A 5,080-nucleotide genomic window follows, 5' to 3' on the forward strand; every position below is an offset into this window, starting at 1 on the left:
TGTCATGATGAGTGACAGACGTATTAAGATGTACGAAACAGAAAAATAAACACAATAGTGGGAGACTTGACACGGAGGCACGTTTGCAACCTGTTAATGATCGTAGCTCAAGCGTACCATTTTAAAATGCTTCTCTTGGCTCGACAGATTGCGATTCTCTGATCAACTGCAATTGCAGACTAACAACTTCCGGTGACGCATGTCACCCTTCACCATAAGTTAAAGGTGACCTGCTTTATTTATTTTATTTTTCAAAATCTTTTTGTGAAAGTGAGACTGATAGGATGATTAGGGTGCAGTGTGCATTAAAACAAAAAATATATTCCTAACATGCACAGAGACACACAAATGTTTTTTTGTTTGGTTTCGTACTCCACAACCCTCGCAATCGACTTGGAACCAGTTCCAAACTACTGGTCGATCAATGTAATGGGCACCCGTGACATACAGTACATGATATTTATGTAACTAGTTTTCCAATGGAAAAAAAAAAAGTGAAAAAAATGGGAAGTTAAGCAGAAAATCCCGTACCGGAATGTGTCAACCTTCCAGGTTTGATTATTAAGCTATTTTGGATCCGCGTGGTCACACCAAACAGACTTTAGATTTACCACACTCACCTACAGTGTGTATTAAGGGGGCATGGAAGGAAAAAAAAAAACTTTGCGAGATCTCGCAAAGTAATGCGAGATCTCGCAAATAAAGATTGCGAGATCTCGCAATACTTTATTTATTTATTTTTAATGGGCGTTGACGTGCTTCCGGGTCATCGTACGTGCTTCCGGGTCATCGTATGTGTAAGCGCAGACAACAGTTATGGAGCGTGTTCAACCGTTCGTGAGTTTAATAGAATTTTACTTTGAAATTGGCTTTAAATACAAAGACATTAAATCTGTTCTTGGTGTTAAGTACGGTTTCCAAATAAGCGAAAGACATTTGAAGCGAGACATGGACTCCTATGACAAACTGAAACCATTTGGAATTTGTATCAATGGGGCTATTGATGGTTTTTCAAGGAAAATAATGTGGCTCAATGCCTACATAACAAGTAGTGACCCAAAGTTGATTGGAGGTTACTACATCGACGTTGTGCACCGTTTGGGGGGGGTTGTCCTCGAATCGTTCGAGTTGATCTTGGGACTGAAAATGGTCACGTTAAAGGCTTCCAGCGTTTCCTGTTGCCAATACCGCCAGGCAGCACTCTTGACAGTTACTTGGATGGAACCAGCACCGCCAATCAAAGAATTGAATACATGTATTGGTGGCGGTTTCTTCGCAGCCAGTGCATGGAGTTCTGGTTATCCCTCTTCACAGACCTCAGAGACAATGGCTTTGATGGTGGATTTCTGGACAAAAACATTCTACAATTTTGTTGCATGGGACTTATTCAGGTGAGTTCATACATTCTGATAGACTCATTAATTAAATGGGTATGTTTGTATGTGAGAGTGAGTTGATGGGAAAGTGGACAGAAACACGAAAGAAGGAAAGAAGATTATGGTGTGTTATCACGGGTTGAAGCTGAAGGAAAAGTGGAGAGTGGTGAGATGTGGTACAAATGAGAGGGGAGGAGTGAGACAAAAAAAGCAGCTTCATGCTAAAATTTCTGGCTCATAAAAACTGATATGACTGTGCAACTCTTATTTAACCTGTCTGTATATTATTTTCAACAGGATGAGTTGGATGACACGGCCCTAGTTTGGAACAGCCATCTCATCAGGGCCTCAAAGAACATGAATGTCCCCAGTGGTCGGCCCAACGTGATGTATACGTTACCTAAACTTTATGGTACAAGGGACTTCCTCTCCAGTTGAACTGTGCAAAAGCCAGTGTGTCTTTCGTTTGACCATACCTTGTGATCCAGATGTATTTGCATTGTATGCTTTTTTTAATGGCCCAGTCCGATCTAAAGCCACCAAAAGAGCCATTTCAGGCTGTGAACCTGTATTTACACCTCAGAGAGGCCCTCACCGCTACTCTTTAAGATAAGAAAACCTTTATTAGTCTCGCAATGGAGAAATTCCCAATTCACAGCAGCAAATTTATGAAAGGAAGAATATAAAATATACAAAATATAGGAGCCGCTGGAAAGGCCATTTTGAAGTCAAAATAACACAACACATAGGACAGACAGCCGTGCAATCTTCACCAATTTTCTGCATACACTTTATAAATGACAGCCATCTATGTTTTGCTTGGTGTTTAGACCAAACTATATTACGGCTCCTCAGCTGGTGTGAGAAGTAACATTTACATTACATTTACATTAGTAACATTTAGGAGAGATACCGACGCCCGTTCCTACCGACTGCTGTCAAGGTGCTGAATAAAAATAACAACAATAATAATAATAATAATAATAATAATAATTAAATGATGTGAAAGACAATTGTAAATAGCACAGCGATTTGTCCATTTTGTGTTTATATTGCACTTAATTGAATGGTGTTGGTTGTCTCTTTTTTTTCTTCTTTCTACCTACATTCTTGCTGCTGGAGGCTGTAAATTTCCCCAGTGTGGGACAAATAAAGGATATCTTAAGAAAACCTTTATTAGTCTCGCAACGGAGAAATTCTAGATTCACAGCAGCAAAGTTATGAAAGGAAGTAGAACAACAAAATATAGGAGCTGCTGGAAAGGCAGCCACTCACGCGGCGCCATTTTGAAGTCAAAATAACAAAAATAACACAACACAACACATAGGACACAGTCGTACAATCTTCACCACTTTTCTGCATACACTTTGTTGTCTGAAGCAGTTGTAGATGAAAGACGAGAGGATCAAAGTGTCCTTTCACCAGTGGATCAGAGACGCCATGCTGAAAATGTGCACACGTCTGCTACAAGCTAAGTTTTGAAAGCAAACACGAAGCTGTCGCGTCCATTGACGAAAAGAGATTAGTTCACTTCCCCTGACCCACGTAATCTGCTTCAAACTCCAAGCCGCGACTCCCAGTTCCAAATCCGCATCGGCGCTGCGCGCTAACGCTCCTTTCTTCTCATCGATGGCTCCTCAAGCCTTAAATCCATCCAGCCGCAGACCGTTCAACAGCACCGATCTCTCTGCTGAACAAAGCGGGGCTGTGAAAAATGCTGCCCATTCCAGGCGCAAGACACAAGCGCGGACTGTCCAGCAACGACAGTCAAATGGCACCGACATTCCTCCCAGTCAAAAACAGAACTGGTATACCCATGCTGCCGAGAAGGCGCAACCACCAAGCACAGAGTCTCCTCCTTGATGAATGTCGTGGCCAAAAAATGCTGAAAAAAGTCCACATCAGGTCCACACGACATAACAAACACAAAGTGACAAAACAAACACACACACAAAAAAAAAAGCAGGGCTAATCAGAGCACTTGCCGACGGCTGCCCACTCAGACGCCATCTTGACTTCAAAGTGTCAATCTTATCTTAATTACTGAAGCCTGAATTTGACCATTGTCATTTATTTTATCACTTCACCTTCAAAGGATAATTGAAACACTTTTGATTACAAATAATATATAGCCATCATAATTAAAAGCATTTTTTATCTGCCGTTTTTCTACTTGTACAAGGACAACATATTTGATTTGTTTGTCAAAGTATTTATTGGTGTAAATAAACATTCTTTCTTGGTTGCTGACTTTATCTACAAATACTTAGCCAATGTGGATGCTGAGGAGTATTCCTGCATAATTGTACATCATCCCAATTGAATTTTCACCTGCCTGTAAATGACGACTACGTAATTGTCACTCCTCACTTTCGTCAGCAGGTGGTTTCTTGTGTTTAAAAAAACTGTTAAGAATGATTTGGAACACATTTTATTCACATTGACAAATTCTTACAAACATCAATATCAACATTTTAAATGGAATATAAAACTTCAGACCTTTGGGTAAAACTGAAAACTCCCATCTTGCCTGAAACCATCATGAGAATAAGTGGTGCAGAAAATGGAAGGAATGGAGAATTAACATGGAATCGATTGCATTGTAATAATGCACAATACACAAATGGAAAACAATTGCAGACTGCCCTTCACGTGGTTAACTATGCCAGATGCATGATTACTGCCATGTCAACCTGCAAAGATAAATAGTAAGAATGAATACTTGAAATTTTGATTTAATTAATAATAACCTTTAACAAATGTAACATGAGTGATGGTACAGAGCAGTCATCGTTATTTGTATTCAATATTACATAATACAATAATAATACATCAGGAAGCAGCAGCACATTTACTAACTGTGATGTATTTTTTAAATTGTGTTACATAAAGTCATTATTGTAAGAACTAAGAACATCAACAGTACAGGTAGAGTAGATAGAAATGCTAGCTTCACTTTCCCCGCCAAGTTAGTTTCTCACTGTATTTGGAGGTCTGCATGACCAATTACTACTATGATTAATAATAATAATAATAATAATAAGGCCCGGTAGTCCAGTGGTTAGCACGTCGGCTTCACAGTGCAGAGGTACCGGGTTCGATTCCAGCTCCGGCCTCCCTGTGTGGAGTTTGCATGTTCTCCCCGGGCCTGCGTGGGTTTTCTCCGGGAGCTCCGGTTTCCTCCCACATTCCAAAAACATGCGTGGCAGGCTGATTTAACACTCTAAATTGTCCCTAGGTGTGAGTGTGAGTGCGAATGGTTGTTCGTTTCCGTGTGCCCTGCGATTGGCTGGCAACCGGTTCAGGGTGTTCCCCGCCTACTGCCCGGAGACAGCTGGGATAGGCTCCAGCACCCCCCGCGACCCTAGTGAGGATCAAGCGGTTCGGAAAATGGATGGATAATAATAATAATAGAATTTATGTAATGCTTTTCTTACTTCTCAAAAGAATCAGACGGTTTGCACTACAGTACCGTATTTACAAAACAGAAAACTAACAGTAGGGAATGTAAGCGTGTCGGAGCCAGTGTCCATTTTGCTCTTGTTACGCTTATTACGTTAGTGTATGGCTGTATGCCCACCTTGTCGCTTTTCATGCGCGTAACGTCCACCTGAGCGACATTTCTTGATCGCAAGAAGTGTTCCAAGTCCTCCTCCATGATTCTCTCCTGCCCCGAGGTAGTGTTGTCTCTCAAATGAGCCGCG

General features: G+C 41.0%; 1 long non-coding RNA gene across 1 annotated transcript; it reads left to right on the plus strand.

The window, feature by feature from the left end:
* Positions 1 to 3,123: 3,123 nt before the first annotated feature.
* Positions 3,124 to 4,000, plus strand: LOC127604360 (uncharacterized). The gene is made up of 2 exons (XR_007963294.1): positions 3,124 to 3,184; positions 3,221 to 4,000. It is a non-coding gene; the product is annotated as an uncharacterized LOC127604360 (long non-coding RNA).
* Positions 4,001 to 5,080: the final 1,080 nt, after the last annotated feature.

This window comes from Hippocampus zosterae, chromosome 7 (genome assembly GCF_025434085.1).
Source record: "Hippocampus zosterae strain Florida chromosome 7, ASM2543408v3, whole genome shotgun sequence".
Classification (NCBI taxonomy): domain Eukaryota; kingdom Metazoa; phylum Chordata; class Actinopteri; order Syngnathiformes; family Syngnathidae; genus Hippocampus; species Hippocampus zosterae.